Below are 20,278 nucleotides of genomic sequence, written 5' to 3'. Positions count from 1 at the left end.
ATTATTCTTATTATTTTCACTGTACTGACTCTCAGCTTCCACGAGATAATTATCTATCAAGATTCCCTGTGCTTCAGTGGAGGCAGGTCACGGAGCGATGTGAAATTTGCACCCAATCTGTTGATGTCAGTGGTTAATTTCGAAAACAAATGAGGGTTGGAGAAGGGAGTGGGAGCAAATTCTGCTCAGTCAATAACATTCAGCTTGAGGAAAGCAATCTCAAAGCAAAACCATACCCAATATTCTGCAAATATCTTTCCTTGATATGGCAAGCACAGAGTCAGGCAACAGCGGATAACCATTTTTTTAAAAACAGAACCACATATCTAAAAGTAAGAAACGAGCAAATTGGATATAGTTTTATGTGAATATTTTTTCCTGACAAGACGGAAGAAAAACTTTTCTCTTAGGAGCATTTTTGCTAGTTGTGGGGAAAAACAGCAACACTGTTAATATGTTTGCTTTCAATGTCAGTTGCTCTCCCTTGCAGTGAAATCAAACTAGCTACATATCCAGGCATGATATCCTCCTGTTCACTGTGTATTCCCTTAGTAGTTGGGCCAATTCCTGTGAATAATGTAGGAGAGAGGGTGGAAAGTAGCCAAGAAGTACAGTAGGTACTTATAATTCAATATTCATATCACTTTTTAAAAAAATGGATAGCCAATGGAGAGGCTGAAACTTTCCTGAGGTTTTAGTTGTTAAAAAGCTTGATAATATTTGCAGCTCCAATTTATAGCCTGCTGATCCATTCCCAGAGGGATTGTTGGATTCAGAAGAATTAGTCTGTGTAATCCAAATCAAACAATTCATAAGCAGAAGAAAGAAAAGAGCAAGGTACTCCCACACAGAACCCATCTCTGATCTTTTGGATGCGATTAGAGCCATCTGCAAAACTGAAGAATCTGCTTTATGAGGGTTCCTGATCATGTTCATCAGGGCTTCCTTTTGCTTGGCTTAGCTTCATCCTTTTTCACTTGCTGCTCCATAGATTTATATTTGTATTACCCCTTCTTGTGTTACTCCTCCTTTCAATTGTGTTTGTGTGTGTGTGTGTGTGTGCGCGCGCGCACACACACACACAGAGAGAGAGAGAGAGAGAGAGAGACTCAGTAATCTCTTGTTGCGGGGCCACACTCATTTGTCTACAACTGTATGTGGCTCAGCCATATTTGTCCCTCTTTTCACACTGGAGGTTATGTGTTCCTACTGGTTGGTATCGCAACCAAAGTCCTCAGTTGCTGCAGCAGTACATCTCAGGACACCAGAAAATAATTTTTAAAGACATGGCTCTCAGGTTTTCCATCCACAAATAATTACCAGGTGGGGAGAGGGAAAAAGGCTACAAGCCCAGATCAAATGCTCTCATCCTCTGAGGAAGGGAAGCTCTCACAGCCTCTTGAGGATCTCAACCGTGGCAGCTGCCAGGAAGGTTAATGAAGAAGATCTGAATTATTTATGCAGCAATATTAAAGAGGTATTATTAAGCCTAAGGAGATGTCTGAAGAATGACTATTTTGGACTGATCAAGATAATACCTTTCCAAGTTTTTTCCATTATCTTCAATGTACTTACTAAAACCAGAGCTCATCCACATGCACTTTTTCCATACCTAATACAATAAGAAGCTAAGGAAGCCTCTGCTTGCAACATAGCACACCGGTATAATGGATCTTCAAAGTAAATTTGTGGAAGGACTTAAGAATCTGGGACTTTGTCTTCTGGCCTTCTGATTTGTCAAGGAAATCTATAGGGGTACAGAGACAATAAATATTAAACCTGGATCAGTGGACCATCTTTATCAAGTTCAGGACATGATTTCTAGTGTTGGACTAGGATCCTGGAAGATGGTCTCGGTCATCGAAACCCACTGTTGACCTTGGGGTGACCCTCTCAGCTTCAGAGAAAGGGAATGGCTAACATCTCTGAACAAATTTTGCCAAGAAAACCTCATGATTTTTAAATCCCGGTTTAAATCTGGGAATATCCTGCAAAAGTGGGATTGTTTTCAGATGATGTCGGGCTAATTGTGCATTAATGTGGCATTAAACCATGCAGAAAGTTGCAAAATCATGCTGCTTTTTAATTTAAAGAAAATACCCAAAATAATAAGTGGCGCGATTTTGCTCACTTTCTGCATGGGTTAATGTCGCATTAATGCTCAATTAGACAATATCCCATTTTTGCGGGATAGTCCTGGGATCTAAACTCCATTTATCCATGGGATTTGGGCACTTCGCCTCTTGTGTGATAAGGCCCTATGTGCCAATTTTATACAGAAAAAAATGCATCAATTATAGCATTTTCTGTGCAAAAACCAGCATTTTATGTGCAAGAGTTAATATTTCTGCACTGAAATATTATTTTCTACGCAGAACGTGCAGGAAATGTTTTTTGTCTGCAAAAAACAACTACATGTGAATTTTGCTCACACTGTCCACTGAAAAATAAAAAAGATAATAGGATAATATGTATCAAAGTAGGAAAGTACATCTGATAGCTTACCTCAAAGGGGAGGGAAATCCATTCTGCAGAAGCATATGTTTTAAAGACCAGTTATTATACAGATTCTTCATAACATTTTGTATTCAATACTGCTCTTCAAACAAACACAGGATGATTCAGGGCAGAAGATGTTTGAATAAAAACTTGCTCAAATCAGAAGCTTGATCTTGAGATTGTGAACAAATTGTGGAACGGTTGCAGCTAAATAATTGTATGAAAAGAGCTATGAAAGCAAAAGAAAGGAACACCTGTCATTTGTACTCATTCATTATCATGTAGGAGATCAAAGTGTTCCATTTCAGAGCCTTATGATATGATGAACAACAAGAAAAATGAACACAGCAGGGAGCTTGGAGGGAAAAGGAAATGACTTTGTTTGTAAATATGGAATCAGATGTTGCTATTTTGATACCAAAGTATCTGATAAATGGCCATGATCTAATCAAAGTCAGCATTTTTAAGTCCTGGGGATTTCAAAGTGGCCAGATTCAAAGACATGGCTGTTTTAGTCTGGAAAATCAGTTTGCAAAGAGATCTTGTAGCACCTTTGAGACTGTGGCACTGAGCAGATGGTCCAGAAGAGCACAGGTTGAACCTGGGCCATTTTGGGCCTTGTGTTCACCTGGGTTGGTCCCCTCGCACTGATCTGGGACAGATGACTGGTGTACACACCTTACCTTGCTGTGTTGCTGCTGATATTGAGAAGCCCCCCATCACTGTATCTGATGTGGAAATGGAGCTCCTGGCTGCATCCACATGGGCGGGCATCAGATGCGGCAACAGGGGGCTTCTCAATACCAGCAACAGTATGGTGATATCAGAAGTAGAGAGGGCTGTGTAAACAGCTTTACGGTGCTGCAGAGTTCCCAGGAAACTCCATGGCAAAACTGGGTTCAAATTGACCCAGGGGACAAGATCAGGCTGGATCCACTGGGTCAGTGTCTCATCTGGCAGGATCGGGCTCAATCCTGACCCCAGGATTTTGGCCTGTATCATCTGAACTGGATGACATGAGGCTGTAGGGAACATGGGCCTTTTGGCCTGAGTGCACAACCCTATACTGAAAGAAAGAAATAGCATGAGCCTTTGTACGTCCTACTTCCTCAGATGCATAGGGTAGGCTCAAGTCTACAAAATCTCATGCTGTCAATTTCTTTCTTTTTGTTAGTCTCAAAGGTGTTACAAGTTTGCAGGAATTGACATAAACCCTGGGAAAAAATTGAAACTGGGAGGCAGGGAAATAATTTTTGACATTTTAAAAGCAGCTAAAGATCCCAGAAGATTCATTTGGACTGTTCCTGGCAAACCGGGACAGTTGGAGAGTATGGTGACAGATATTTAGAGGTGGCAATAAGATACCAGAGGAGAGAGCTGCATTCTAAGCATCCTGCCTATGCCACCTTAAATTATCCTCCTTCTTTAAGGGGAAGGAGAGTGGAGAATGTTTTCCCATCACCAGTACTGAAGAAAGATTCTCCTGCCAGCCATGGAAAATAAATCTTTCCATTCTTATCTCCTCCCACCACTTCCCTCCATGCCTTGGCTTGCCACTAAGTCATCATTAGAGATTGCCTGTGTAGGCATGTGATTTAGAAATCATGACTTATTAAACTGCCAATTGTTTGTTTGAAAAAGGATCACTGGAGACACAGGCTTTACCAAACTTCTCGGGAACTTAAATTAAAATCAATGAGAAGTTCATGACTCACATTCCCTATGGAATTCTTGGAGAATTTAAGGGTTATTTTTAATTTGCTACTAACTGGACTGCTTTATCCACTTGAGAGACTGCAGCCTTACCAGCTGCTGACTTCAGTAACTTCAGCATATTTTCCCCAAACTAAAGCTTTTGTAGTTTATGCTATTTAGTGTGAGCTATATTTGGTGCTCTTATGACATCATAACTATTATTAATGTTATCCATATCCATCTTTAGATATAGGTGGAATGCTGAGCTAGGCTATTTGATATCAACTTCTTCTTTTAAATAATTGATAATAGACAAATAAATCAGACAGCTTTATACTAGCTTTGGAGTGTGTCAGGTTGGGTCAATTTGGTTCTGGGGAGAAATGGGACTTTAGGAAGTATTTTGGGCCAATCAAAAGAAGCAGAAGAAAACCTTCAACAGATCATATGAGGAAGATAACATTGCGATGTGATGCAAAAAGGAAGTATTCACTGCCAGGAATAATTTGCAGCCTGGGACATGATCCTGTCTTTCCCCATTGTTGTTTTAGACTTGTAAGCTGCCTTGAATTCCTGTACTGGGAGGAAGGCGGGATAAACATAAACATAAACATAATAATAATAACAATAATAGTTGTTCTTGCATGCCTTCAAGCCATTTCCAACATATGATGACCCTAGGTTGAAGCTATCATGGGGTTTTCTGACAAGTTTCTTTAGAGGGAGGTTGCCCTTTGTAACCTCTGAGGCTGAGAGAGTGTGAATTGCCCAAGGCCACCCAATGGGTCAAGCTGGGATTCGAGCCCTGGTCTCTAGAGTCATAGTCCAGTGCTCAAACTACAACACCACACTGGTTCTCATTGGATTCGGGTAAAAGCAAACTGATCAGACTCTTCCAGCATCTACTGTTGTCCTCATTAATAACATTTGCCACCTTCACAACTATCTCATCTTGCTTAGTCAGATAAACAAACAAGCTTAATTTATATACCGCTTCATATCGCCTAAGCTGTGTCTAAGCGGTTTATAACTGTAAGCTAATTTGCCCCAACAATCTGGATACTCATTTTAGTGACCTCGGAAGGATGCAAGCCTGAGCCCTTTTGCTGGTCTTGAACTTGCAACCCTGTGGTTCTGAGTGAGTGGCTGCAGTACAGGCATTTAACCACTGCGCCACCAGGGCAAATGTATCCCAGCTTTCATCAGTGAAATACTGGAAGGCATGATGTGAAGAAGTGACAGCAAGGAATTGGTGGGAAGCGGTGTGGCACCACAAAGCCTGTCCTTTGCCTCTAAGCCTTCAAGTGTGGTGGTTGGTTTCTCTCCTGTTATCAGTGCAGGAACAGGAAAGTAATCCATCTTCCATTTCATGACTGTCCCCCCTGCAGGTGATCCAAGTTGATAGGAGTCCTTTTAGTGCTGGATCTCTGTTGGTATGGGATGTATCACCAGGAAGAGCTGCCATCCAACTCAGAACATTTGTTAGTATAGCAGGCATGAAACTGAATTGTGGATTTGCCACCACCATGACAATGGATTCACCAGTCAGCCCTGTGTCAGTGTTGCAGAAAGATTAATCTGCCCAGGCAAGTGACCTTTGTAAAAGAAATGGGAGTGGATGTTGTTCTTTGCCTTAGGGTGTAAAATGCCTTGGACTAGGACTAAAGAAACAGAGAACTACATGAATCAGCAGAAGGTTTGCTGAGACACATTGCAAACATATACAGTACTGAATTAGATCATTGGTTAAACTAGCACAGCATTATTGTCCCTGGCTGTCAGCGTCTCTTTAGAGTTTCAGGAAGTCTGCTTTCTTGACTTTGCCTAGAAATGTTGGGAATTAAACTAGTGAACTTTTATATGTCAAGCATGTGCTATATTATTGACATCCAACCCCTTCCTTTAATATTAGTAGGATAGTTTAAAATACACATAAATCTTTTGAAAACAGAGCTTAAAGGGAGTGTCCTTGTCTGAATTTTCTACATTATTGCATTGGACGCATACATCTGGAAACTATCACTTAAATTTTTGCTCATTCCCCCAACACAGTGTTGCTCCAGGCATTGCAGGAAATTAAAATGATGGTCACCAGTGGGGAAGTCTTGGAAGTGCCTTTTGATTCACCATAATGTTCCAATCAAAATGACAGTGCATTGGGAAGAACTTAGATCACAGCTCTGTCACATTATAACTTGGCTTTTCACATTGCTATCAACAGGTAACTCACTGCAGGTGGCAGGAAAACACAAAGGCTAGTGCTGGTGACTCTGAGAACTGGCACTGGCCATGGTTTTATTTTAATGTGTGCCAGGAAAATAATACTAGGAAAGGAGGAGGGCAGTAGGAAGACAGGAAGTCTGCATACCAGATGGAGAGACTCAATCATGGAAGCATGCCCTGAGCATGCAAAATGGCTGAAGACAAGGGTTCTTGGAGACATTTCATTCACAAGGTTGCCATGAGTTGAAGCTGCCTCAAAGACAGTTAGCAACAAATTTGGGGAAACACTAAATCTCTCTCTCTCTCTCATTCTTTCACAAGCATGCACACACACACACACATCCTTTATAACCTGAATGATAAGGCATGGTGACTAAGGCCCTGTACAGACGGGGAAGGAAGGGTCAGCGAGACACTGGCCCTTTCTGCTCCAGATCGGTGCCACAGCAAACGCACGCCGTTTTGTACTGGAATAAACTACAAAGGTTGATGAAGTTGTTTGGGAACTCCAGGATATATTACTAACAATCCCTTCTAGTAAGTGCCAATACAGAGAGTTTCTTTTGTAATCTGCACCCTGATAAGGGATGCTTATTAATAGTGAAAACCTCTGGTTGTTTTTGTTTGTTTCTATATCTTCTGGTCTAAGCAATGATGGTAATGAGAATCAAGAACAGGAGTAGCTTCCTCTGTTTGCATGAAATACTTTCTTTGGCACTTGGAAGTGATAGTGAAAAAGAGGAAACACATGAAGGTAGGGGGACTGCATGGAAACCTTCTTGATCAAGAGGTCTTACTACCTACAACCACTACAGAATCAGAATCTAAGATGTCCCTTCACTGTGAGCAAGCCTTTAAAGTAACCTTCCACTCTGCACTCACCAGATGTTTTAGTCAACTATATCTCCCATAATCCCTTATCACACTAATCAGACTTGGAAGGCTGATAGAAACGGTAGTCCCAAATACATGGAGTACATCAGGCTGGGAAAGGTTGATCCAAATTTTATATGGAAAAAGTCTTGTCATGTATATAATGTACACACTGTAGCCTAGATTCTTTGCAAATTCTGTTTACCCAGTTCAGCTTGGTAAGCATGCATAATCTTTTTAGTTTCTCTATTATTTGTCACTTTTGTTTGTTTTTCCTTGGTACACTGCAGTAATATGGATTCATTACAAATGTATCAACAGAAATGATCATCTCAGAATCAATTTTGGCTTGGGCATATTGTTATCCCAAACCAATTTGGAAATGCTTATGCTCTCTCTCTTTTTTCTCTCTGTCAGGATTAACGAATATAAATCTTCTTTTCTCTAGCATCCCTGAGAGGCACACTTTAAAAGCAGCCTTGATTCAAAATTCTGCAGCATGCTTCAGATCCTATAAAAAAATACCCCAAATCCTTAGATTAGCTGCTGATGAAGTAAGCACTGAAACTGATTGCTGAGACTTGCATGCCACATCCCTCTGCCTCTCCTACCAACCAGAATTTTGTTCCCAGCAATATATACTGCCTATTGCTTTCTGAAGGCATCAACATCAAAAAAGAGAGAGGCTTGAGCATTTAAAACAGCCTCCACTTAAAGATGCCTCCCATAAAACATACATCAAGCAAACAGAACCTTGCTTATTGTTTTATCATGAGAGAGTAAAGGGAAGGAAGGAGATGTGATACTGTTTTCATCCACTTCTATACATGGTGACAATGTGGAATAAACACAAACATCCTCTTCTGTTCATTTTAACAACCATTTATGACTATAGAGAGATGATGCTAGGCTTTATCAATGAATGGGGCAATAGGACTCTGATAAAATTTGTATCCTGATTATGAAATCAATCTGACAGCCATTCACAGATGTGTTCCATTTCTATCTTTCCATGAAGATCCACAAAGTACATTAACATCAAAATGAGGGCTATTCTTCTAATACTGGACTAGGAGTTCTACATCACCAAAGATGATGCAGGATCCAGTATTCAGTCACCAAGATCCAGTCCTCAGTCACCATTCTTTGACTCTGGATATCAAATTAATATCAAAAAGGGATGTTTTAAGGAGGTAGCCAAAAAGGTGCGCTCCAGTGCAGGAAACCAGCCATACAATGTTAAGAAGTACAGATGACTCAGCATGGGAGAAGCCAAAGGCACTTTCCTGACATGAGATTGGTCATGATCAAAATCAGCACAATCCCTTCAGTAAGGGGTGTGATGGTGAGAGCTGGAGCTGGAAATATCTGACATACTACAGACAAAGGGAGTTTCCTTCTGGGAATGAAACTCTTTTTATTTGAGGACATTCACACTGACTGGCTGTTTGTTCTTGTATATCTCATTCCATTCTTCTCCCCTGGGAAAGTCATTTAAAGTTTAATAAGGAGATGAGAAAATGAAATCTTGCTCTTCCCAATAGGCTCAGTCAAAAGCAAACTGCTGCACCCTCTCCTTGTGTTCTTCCTAATGAATTACTTTCATGATATTGACTACTGTCTGATGATTCTTGGCTAGAATTATAGAATCATAGAGTTGGACAAGACCACAGGGGCCTGTCATGTAGGAATAAATAATCAGCTACTTGGGGCCTGATTTTCATTTGTAAAATGTTGGAATGTATGGTGACAATGTTGTAGTAGTATTAGTATTAGTGCTATTATTATTAGTAGTAGTAGTTGCTGCTGTTGCTGGTGGTGCACTGTATTGCACTTTGCAGATGAAAAGACAATCAAATAATTCATAAACTTTGACGCATTGAACACCAGCTTTAATGTGCAGGAGCCAGACAATATAATCAATTATGCATTTGTGAACATGTACTTCCTTTCTTCAGAGAACATACTATTTATAACAAAACTCCTCAGTCATATTAGCCCACATACTTTTTTGACTCTCATTGATGCTTTTGGTTGAGCCAAAATGCATGAGAGTCTCAACTACAAGGCATTCTCATCAACCCAAAATTGAAGGAGGTCATCCTCAACCATCGCAGTTACTTGGGGACTTTTCATTGAGCCCTGGATATGTTCAACCCAGCTAAGCCTATCTGAAAGTAATTAGTTTTTCCCTGCCAAGCTTGGAATCAGCCAAGTGGTTTCATGGAGATCTGCCAGCGGAAAGCAAGAATAGGACCCTGAATATGTCAGGAATGAAAGAATGAGGAAGGAGGGGGAGGCAGAGGAGGAGGGGGAGGTTTAGTAAAATCTTGCAGTTTGCAGGAAAGGACTATATGGATGATTTTGAGGATTATAAGATCAACAGTGTTTTGTTTTTTTAAATTGGGAATTCTGATGATTCAAAAGTATTCCAAAACACTCAAAACCACTGTTATGGCTGAGATGAAAATAAGTAGCCTGGTAAAGACAAAATGTGCTAGAGAATGCTGATGGGAAATGCTGGAAATAGAATTGCTGGAATGCCTATTCCTGGGATATTTTCAAGGTGTTTTGACTCTCTAATATTGGGACTGTTTCTTTGTCTGCATCCTTTCTTTGCCCTGATCATTCATGAATGATTTTGGTTCCTCTGCCTTAGAGGTGTTGCTGCCTGTCATAGTTTTCTGTTTCTGCTTCCCATGATAATAGTATGTCCACTTCCAGAAGGTGGAGAAAATATCCATAAAATTTTTTTTTCTGTGCAAAAATGTCTGCTTCTTTCACAGACAATGCTCCTTTCAGCACAAAACAGGTACATATACATATCTACAGAAAAAGTCCCAAACAGTGAATAATAATAAAAACTGCAGTTTTTGGCTATCTTCTTTGCCTTGTTTGACTGTCTTCTCGCATTGAGAAGAAAATTGTTTAAATTACTCATTGTTTCCTTTGAAAAGAAAGTTGACATCCAAATGACAGTGCTATGCATTCTGTTGAGATTCTTCAACAAAAAACAACTCTAGAAGAATATACATCCTACTAATGGAACGGCAGACAAGAGTTAGGGGATGGGGGACACATCATCCCCAGAGGAGGCCTTAGAGGACTACATCCCACTGCCCCTGAAACAGTGTATTCTGCTTTGGTCAGCCCCCACCTGGAACACTGTGTCCAGTTCTGAGCACCACAGTTCAAAAAGGATGTTGAGAAACAGGAGTGTGTCCAAAGGAGGGTGACTAAAATGGTGAAGGGTCTGGAAACCATGTCCTATGAGGAACGACTGAGGGAGCTGTGGATGTTTAGCTTAGAAGAAAAGAAGGTTAAGAGGTGATATGATAGCACTGTTTAAATATTTGAAAGGATGTCATATTGAGGAGGGAGCAAGCTTGTTTTCTGCTGTTCCAGAGAATAAGACACAGAACAATGGGTGCAAGCCACAGGAAAAGAGATTCCCCCTCAATATTAGGAGGAACTTCCTGACAGTAAGGGCTGTTTGACAGTGGAACACACTCCCTCAGAGTGCAGTGGAATCTCCCTCCTTGGAGGTCTTTAAACAGAGGCTGTATGGCCATTTGTCAGCGATGCTTTGATTTGGATTTCCTGTATGGCAGGGGGTTGGACTGGATGGCCCTTGTGGTCTCTTCCAACTGTATGATTCCATGATTCTAAGCAAACAAACAAGCAAACAACCCTTTTTTGCCCTTCAAATTGGGGGCACCCACAAATTTTGTCCTCAAATATTCCCAAATGTGATGCATAATTTCAGCATGTTTTTGGCCCATAGGCTATTCTTGGCACAGGAGAGGAAGTGATCTAAAATGAATTTCCATTGTATTTCATGTTACAAAAACAAAAACAAAAAATGGCCTGCCCTTGGTTTAAAATGCAGCCCAGTGGAGTAAAACTACATGGCAAAATTGTCCACCACTACCCATTGAGAGGCATCCCCCTCCCCATTTTTCCCCTAAACAAATCTTTATCTTAGGGACTCTGTGTGCAAAGAAGAAGAAAAAAGGCCCAGGGAACTGCATGTAGAATGAGAGAGAGGGAGAGAGAGAGAGAGACAGAGGTAGAAACAGAGAGAGATGTCTGCACCATGCAAAGGAGAATTCAAATGCAAGGAGGGTGAGATTGGTGAACATACTACAACAAAATTACTGAAATACATGTCATATGCAGAAACCTTTTTCATATATTATAGCATTGCAAGTATTGCCTTTCTATTCCTGGTGTGTGTGAGTTTTAGTGCTCTCCACATAGTAAAGTGAAGCCTGATACATGGTGCAAAGGCACATGTGAAAAAGGTGGGAGCATGCAGAGGTTTCATTTTTTTCATGCTCCTTGTTTTGTTTTTTATTGATGCATTCATGCTAGCAAACTTACCACAAAGCTGTAAATATTTATTTAGTTAGTTCCTTATAATAGTTTTTCTAATGGGGAATTATTTGGGGACAATGAAAGACATTTGTAAATTAAGCAGATAAGCCCTTTGGCAGACAAGGAATGTTTTGTTCAGCACAAGAATTCTATTGTCCATTGCTTTAGTTGTCAAGTGTCTAGGGAGCTGAGGATTTATGAGGATGGTACAATGGTCCTTTCAGTGTGCAGGCTAAGAAGCTGTGAGATTCGGTTCCTCTGCTTTTCAGCTTCTAATCTTTTTATCATGCAAGGACAATGTAGGATTCAGCTGGTTCTTGGGACCCATGACTATCCATTTAGCATCAGTCTCTGTGAAGCAATTACCATGGGGACAATGAGCGTGTTTGACCACCCTCCCTTCTCTTTCTTTTTGTTTCATATAAACTACCAGTAGTTTCAAAATTGCTATGGCTGCCATTTTGGATAAACATTGTCATTAAGACATGGTTTATTTTACAAGGAAAAGGGATAATCTCATTAAGCGTCTGGATAAAGGAGCCACTATATAAATTCAAGTTGGACACCAGGAACACTTTATCGGTCACCTTAAAGTCCCTCTCCTCTCCTGTTTGAAGTAATTAAACTTTGAACAGTTCAAACTGAAATAGGGTAAGCTGTGTTAGCTGATGAAACAAACTTGCAAATGGTGATATGGAACAACCCCTGTGCCTGTTATCTAAAAGAGCAGAAGTATAACAAATGTGCTAATTCAGAATGTGATCAATGACGTTTCTTCTATTTTTCCCCAATGAATCTTCTTGAGAAGGTATCTTGAGGAAGTTGTAATGAATTGACAATGCCTCCTCCATCCTAAGCAAACATCCCTGGATATTTTCCTCTAAATTTAAATATTTAAATAGTAAATGATGTCTTCTGCCACTGATTCCTCTAGGCTTAGGACAAGTGGAAGGTCCTAGCAAAGGGAGACATCGGATCCTTCTATATAAACAAACACTTTTTGTATGTCCATATTATTCCAACACATGCTCCATGCACTGCAACAGGTAATTTCCCAGATTACGGAACGGCCTGCCAGGTGAGATCCATCATATAACCACCTTAAACAGCTTTTAAAAAGCCGTTAAGACGAATCTCTTCCGGCAGGCCTTTCCTGAATAGATGCCCAGCCACCAAAAATAAAAACCAGTATACTGACCTTGATCAGCTGTTGTTATGTTTTACTGTTTGTTGGTTATTTAATTATTGTTTGTTATTTACTTTTAATATGCTTTCAATTGTAAATTATTTCATCTTATTTTAAGAGAGGGAGGGATTGGAGGGATATGTAATGTATAACTTTTAATGTTGTAAGCCACCTTGGTTGCCTTGTGCAGAGAGGCTGGATAAAAATAATTTTTTTTTATTATTATTATTATTATTATTATTATTATTATTATTATTATATTTAGACAATCTCTGTTTCTTGACAGCTGTTTCATATTTGCCTCTAGGTGGATTGCATAAACCTCAAGTCTATGCCTCTGTAGTATGATGCCAATTAAGGCCATGGCCCAACATTCAGAAACTGTAAATTTCCTAACTCTCAGTCTTTATCATTGGCTATGTTGTTGTTGTTAACTGCCTTTGAATTCACCCCAACTCTGTGTGCATACAACATCTCCATTAAACCCCCTCTCCCCCATTCTCCACTGCTTTGCGTAGATCCTGCAAATCCAGGCCTGTGACCTCCCCGTCTGAGTCTAGCCATATAGAGTGAGGTCTTCCCCTTTTTCTACTACCTTCTATCTTTCCTAGCATTATTGTTTTTTCTAATGAGTCATGCCTTCTCAAGATGTGGCCAAAATATGACAACCTCAGTTTCATCATCTTGACTTCGAGGGAGAGGTCAGCTTTGATCTGTTATATGATCTACTTGTTTGTCTTTGGCTGTCCACAGTATCCTTAGCATTCTTCTCCAGCACCAAATCTCAAATGAGTTGATTTTTCTTTTTATCTGCCTTGTTCACTGTCCAGCTATCACATCCATACATAGTGATGGGAAATACCATGGCTTGGGTGATTCTATCTTGAGTGTTCAGTTGCATATCTTTACATTTTAGGATCTCATCTAGTTCTTTCATGGCTGCCCTCCCCATTCCCAGTTTTCATATTTTTTTGACTGCGGTTTCCATTCTGATCAATGTTTGAGTCATACTTTAAAGGGAAATAATCATGACTTAGAACACATTTTTAGAGATGTTACAAGGAGGAACTCAACACATAGTCAACACTGGTGCTACAGGTCCATGTTTTTCTTGATATTTATTATCATAGGGCCTGAACAGACAGGCCAAAATAAAGCTGCTTCAAGTCACTTTGGAGGTATGCTCTTTCAATGACACATGCTTCTTAAGAGACCAGAAGGACCAGAGTGCAGCTTTGGCACAGCTTCTGGCCTCTTAAGATGTGTGTGTCGTTGAAATAGCATACCTCCAAAGTGACTTGAAGCAGCTTTATTCCGGCCTCTTAGGATGCATGTATCACTTAAAAAGCATACCTCCAAAGTGACCCGAAGCAGTTTTATTTTGGCCTGTCTGTTCAGGCCCATAGAGGGAGAATAGGAACATCTAATCCAAGACTCTGCTCAGTGTAGGGATATACCTGATTTCTTTGAACTCGCCTCAGAGTGCTTAAGAATCCCTGAGCCAGCAGAACATCCAAATTGGCTGCACAGAGACATTCAATGGTTTTTGTTTCATCCCCACCTTTTCTTATAGCCTTCCTTGCTTCCAGAGCACATCTTCTTTTATGTTTGGTCTTGAAGGTAATGGAATATTGACACAGCCTCTGTCACTTTAATTGTGGAACTGTCTTCCTCCAGTAATATGTCTGTATTGGCTAGGTGTCCATTCTAATCTTGGTGTACAGGAGTGCTGCCATCTCTACAAACTCTTTTTTTATTTCTTCAACATGCCTTTACCATTACTTGGCATTTCAGGTGAACTGTTTTATGGTTTGTCTTTTGCAGAAAAGTTGGGGTATTGGATACTCAGCAGCGCAGAACTAAAAACTCCCCTGGTACTGCTGAGTTACTGAAATGGGCAGAATGTGGTACTTCAGTCAGCATTGGTTGCCAATGGGTGAAGGTAAGAAGCCAGATCACAAAAATTTATACTTGAAAAGCCAATGTATGCAGAAAATATTGCCATGTTCATATTCCACAGGGTAACAGTGGCTCCATCTGCACCGCAGAAATCATCTGGTTCGGCACTGCTATGAAATTCTGGGAACTGTAGTTTGTTGTGGCACCAGAGCAGAGAGACTGAATTCCTAGAATTCCATAGTATTGAGCCATGGCGGTTACAGCAGTGTCAAATCAGGTTATTTCTGCAGTGTGGATGCAGCCCGTGTCATCATAACATTTCTTGATGTTTCTCAGTCTCACTTTTGCTTTTGCAATTTCTTTTCTGCTCTCTATGATGGTCTAAGAGAAGGATGCTTGAACCCTGTAGGATACTGTCTTACTAATTTTAAAGCAAGGAGAGGGGAAATGGGACCTATAGCTGCATAAAGGCCACCAGGCTCATTTCTGTGGCCCCCAGGGACTCTCCAAAGTGGTTTAAAAATCAGCTCCAAATGTCTTCTAACATCTTCAAGGCAGTGCGGGGAGTAATTTCACATTTTCCCTCTGGCCTTTTTTTGAGTGGAGGCTGGATAAGCCTATTTCCAACAAGAAATGACCCAGACATTGGCTTCCTATTGGGAAATAAACCTCTCAGAGGCCTTAAATGGCCAAGAAAATGCTAGGAATGTGGCAAAATTGTTTCCAGTGATCCCTGTGGAGGTATGTTTTTTGGGGAGTGGGATTAAGTAAGTAATCTCTGGCAGTTGCTCATGCCTGTCTGGTAGCAAAAGTACTTCAACGGGAGATTAGCATAAAACAATGCTAAGTTACAGTTCATTAGGAAGCCTTAATATATTGCCAACGAAACTGAATGTTTACCAAACCACTTGTGTCAATTGTCTTATCTAGCACTAAGGATGTTTTTAATATCAACAATAGTTTAAAATGGCTCAGAGTTAGTGTTAAAATAGTCACTGTTAATAATTCTGTATTTAATTTCACCGTGACTTCAGTTTCTGAAATGTTACCTTTCAGAAGTTATACTATATTTATACCTGGACATCTTGATAAACACTCCATGCATCTGAAGATAATCCGTAAAAGCTCATTCTATAAATTGTTAGTTTTACAAGATATTGTTGTCTTTGGATGACATTGGCTGGCCATTTCATATTCTACAAGGAGTCTAGATTCTTGGCTTTTGCCCTGGTATTATAGAAGAATATAGAATATGGAAACCAATTCCATTGGGACCAATCTGGAGTATTCTGGCCAGTGTAGACCCACTCCAGATCAGGTGTGTTCATGTTACCTGGTGCATCTCCTGGTGCAGGTTGGTTGCGTACTGTAGTCTGGTTGTGCCATTTGGTGAAAACTGAAGAGAACCTAAAAATCCAGAAACACACAAAATACAGGTGTTGAAGAAAAGGATAAATTCATAATAGATCATGAATGGTATGCATTTGTTACAGTTTATTTTTTGTATTTTTATGAGTTACAAATCATGGTGTGACAGAACCCAGTGCCTGGCATTTCTTGCCCGGGAGGCTCCATTCATTCTAAGAACTCACTAGTTCATTGTCTCGAGGGAAATAATATGACTACCGAAGTATGTGTGTGCTTGTGTTTTTATAGGTATGTGTCTGGGAATCATTAAGTCCCCTGGCCAAATAAGTTCAGGCGCTGGATCAACATGAAATTATTTTTATTTCAGTGGTTTTCTTTAAATACAACATTATGAGTCTGGTTCTCATTCCTGGCTCTCTTTGTTTCATTTGTATCGTTTGCTAACTTTTTTTCCTGAACTTTCACAAGCTCCCTCCTCCAGGTTGGCAAGGAGTCTTATATATAATTATTACCATACTCCTCTCAGAATGGTATGTAAACTATTACCAGCCTCCTCCTCTTAGGCTGGATGGCTATTCCTAAACTTTGTCTCAGCTGACAAAACTGCATGTGTACTCTCAACCTGAACGCCATCTCCTCACAACATCCCATTCAATCTCTTTGGACAAACCTTTTGCTTCAGTCCAACAACAACAACAACAACAATTTTAATAATAACCAATAATTTTATTGGTTGCACCTCGACTTCAAAGAGTTTAGGAAAATTGTGCATCTTGAGTGATTAAGATGAGTATTCAAGATGACATACTAGTGGTAAAGATAGTCATAATAGTAATTGGACACAAAAGACAAAATGGTGCATAACAGTTTCACTCCTTAAATGTTATCAAATGGCTAAGGATAAAAGGTTCACATTCCCAGAAAACTTGAATATCCCGGTCAATTAATGAGATTGAAAAATATAGAGTATTACAAATGATGATTCAATGCAAAATGTATATGAAGAAGAAGCTGCACTTGACTACCAAACCTTAGATTTGTCATTGCCAACTGCAACAATACAGCTGACTGGCGATCAATGCAGGTGTTCAGCCTGAAGATAGGTAGATGGTGTAGGGAGGGGATCATTGCAGGTGGAGGTGTTGAGTATATATGGAGTACATATGGTACATATGAAGGCATGATTTGCAATTACTTCTGAGTATGTTCGGACAAGATTTCACTTAGTGAAATGGCCACACCGAAAGACAATTTAGCCACAATGATTCCAACTTAGGAATTGAAAGACATTACAGCCATGAGAAATGAGAGGGAAATCGTGCTATCTTGCAGCCATTCACTTCTCCATTGTGCTGGCTGGTCTTTATTTTTAGTCTGCAGATTCATGATATCCCCTTATTGCATACGCATTCTCTTGAAACCTAAAAATGTTCACTTTTAGATATGTCCAACCTTTTCTACATTGGCTGTAACAGATATCATGCCAGTATCCGTCTCCTTAGCAGCATTAAAATTCCTGCCTGAATTGTGATGCTCATAATGCAGTGCACAAGCCTTTGACATCATGGCTTAGTGCTTAGCTGACTCATTCATATTGTTTTATAGTCAGGGCAGTAATGTTCTGCTTGACAGCTACTTCATTTTTGCTCAGAATGTCCTTGAGTGTTGATAATCTTATTTCTGTCAGCTAAATGGCCTGTGCATTGTGATATCCCTTTGGGAGAAAAAAAATCTAGCTAGCTATCTGCACAGGAGAGTGTGTGTGTGCGACATTCATTTGCCAGTTTAGATAAATCATACTATCAAGCATTTGAACATGTTTTGATACTTAAACCAATGGGCATCCTTTTAATTTATGTAGAGATTTGAAAGGCAGCAAAATCTTTTCAGGATCAATGGATAGATTTGGTGGTTAAAGATAGGCAGAATAACTGGACCAAGGTAAGCAAGCTGGATACATACCAATGTCTTGGAGTCTGGTAGATTCTCCTTCTTGGGAGGTTTTTAAAGTGAGGCTGCATGGCCCTTTGCCAAGAGTGCTTGGGTTGTGTATTCATGCAAGACAGGGGTTTGACTGGATGGCACTTACGGGCGCTTGAATTCTATGATTCTATGATTTTGCTTTACAACTCCCACCAGTCCTAGTCTGTATGACCAGTTGCCAGGAATTATGGGGACTGAACTTTAATATGTTCCATTCCCTTCAACTAGATGACATATCAGTGTTGCAAAGTGTTTGTGCAGGAGAGATAGCATATCCATGTGTTTGGTTGTTTGCCAGCTGTTTCTCTTAATACATTGTTTTTTTAAGTGCCATTACCTACAAGGTACTAATTTTGTACCCAGTTTTGGCAGCGGCGGCAGCGTTGGATCAGAGAACTACCTTGCAAAATTCTGAAAATTTGAAATGTTAGAGGACAATTGCATTCTTGTCTGTGCGTTGGCCCAGGAAATTCAGATTAAATTGGTTAAGATGACCAACTGAATTTTCCCCCCGGCAATGCTTCTTAACCTCATGCCAAACAGAGATGCTTATATCTGTGTTCTCTAGAATAATTACAAGATCATATCATTAATAATGAAAAAGTAGCAGCCCCATCACTGAAAACTGTACATACAGATCCATTCATTTTGATTATATATTTTCTTTCTTTCCTGGTGACATTAGAAAGAATCCATTTTAGTCAGCGGGGGTGATAATGAAATATGATCACAGCCTTGAAATGTCAATATGTGAGGAACCGAAGCATATTATCAGGCTTCTATAGATGCCACTATTAAAAAAAGGGAGAAGAAACTAGTAGAGAGATGAGGAAAAACTAATACAGGCACTAGTTATTAGATACAAAAGTCTTACAGTGACCACTTGGCATGGACATCCATCATAAAATGATGGAACAATTTGGTCCCATGTCAGTAGGGAGTGAATATGCTTTGGAGAGTACTCTGAAATGTAATGGGGATTTCTAATGTACTGGACCTATTGGCAGGTTAATATATAATAATAAATAATAAAAACATTTATTTCTACCCTGCTTTTTGTTAAAACAATCAAAGAGCTTACAATATTAAAAGAATACAATAAAAGACTACAACTCACACATTGGATAACTCCCCTAAACTTCAGCCTAAAACCTGATGTATATTCACTGCCTCACTGACAGGGAAGCCATTAGCCATTATATGAAAAGGACAAAGAAAACCTCCAAAGGCCCCATAGGATCATACCTTTGAAATACTATATTGAAAACCATTGAAAAACTACAACAAAAATTTAAAGGAACACTTAAAATCGACTAGCTAAAAAGCAATATAACATGAGGCTATGGACTGGTCAGAACCTGGAGAAGGGTAGATGGATTGGTCAGAGGATAGAGAAGAGGAGATGGATAAGGAGAGCATAGGGAAGAAGAGATGGACTAGTCAGAAGATGGAGAAGAGCAGGAACGATGGATACAAGCTACAGGAAAAGAGATTCCACCTAAATATTAGTTGGAACTTCCTGACAGTAAGGGCTGTTCGACAGTGGAACACACTCCCTTGGAGTGTAGTGGTGTCTCCTTCCTTGGAAGTCTTTCAAAAGAGGCTTGATGGCCATCTGTTGGGGATGCTTTGATTGAGAGTTCCTGCATGGCAGGGGGTTGGATGGCCCTTGTGGTCTCTTTCAACTATACTGTTCTATGATTCTATGAGTTATGAAAAACATGAGTATGTTTTTCTTGCACACTCGATGTCACATTATGAGCAGGCTCCAGGTATAATGCTACAAGCCATTCAAAATGAACACCAGCTGCTGCAAAGTTGATGTTCATTTTGAATGTCTTGTAGCATTATTACATAGGCTTATTGATCCTCAATTCCAGTTTATATAAATGTCTTGACAGGATATTTGGTTTATTTTCAGTTCTGGTAAGATGTTCTTCTTGCCTTTCACCAGGGATGGAGATATTCAAAAATAGTCAAAAATGTCATGATGAGAAGAATCCTAGACTGATGGTAATCTTTGCGGTGCATCTCTTTTATAAAAACTTTAAATCATATGCTAAGAATTATGATAGCAATTTTAACTCAGAGGCAGGGTGGGTATTGCTTTTGGTGGGCATAGGGGAAAATGGCTCCAGGTCTTCCACACCTAAACACAGACTCTTGCAGTGTTGC

General features: G+C 39.9%; 1 protein-coding gene across 1 annotated transcript in view; it reads left to right on the top strand.

Moving 5' to 3' along the window:
* Positions 1-20,278, top strand: part of CDH11 (cadherin 11) — a 92,922-nt gene that overhangs the window by 24,209 nt on the left and 48,435 nt on the right. The window contains exon 2 of the mRNA XM_042438215.1: positions 14,678-14,795. The gene's annotated coding sequence lies outside the window, so the exon portion shown is untranslated. The remainder of the gene's footprint in view (positions 1-14,677; positions 14,796-20,278) is intronic.

The sequence above is a fragment of the Sceloporus undulatus genome, chromosome 8 (assembly GCF_019175285.1).
Source record: "Sceloporus undulatus isolate JIND9_A2432 ecotype Alabama chromosome 8, SceUnd_v1.1, whole genome shotgun sequence".
NCBI lineage: Eukaryota > Metazoa > Chordata > Lepidosauria > Squamata > Phrynosomatidae > Sceloporus > Sceloporus undulatus.
Note: the sequence above shows the minus strand (reverse complement) of the source record. Positions and strands in the feature narration are given on the sequence as shown.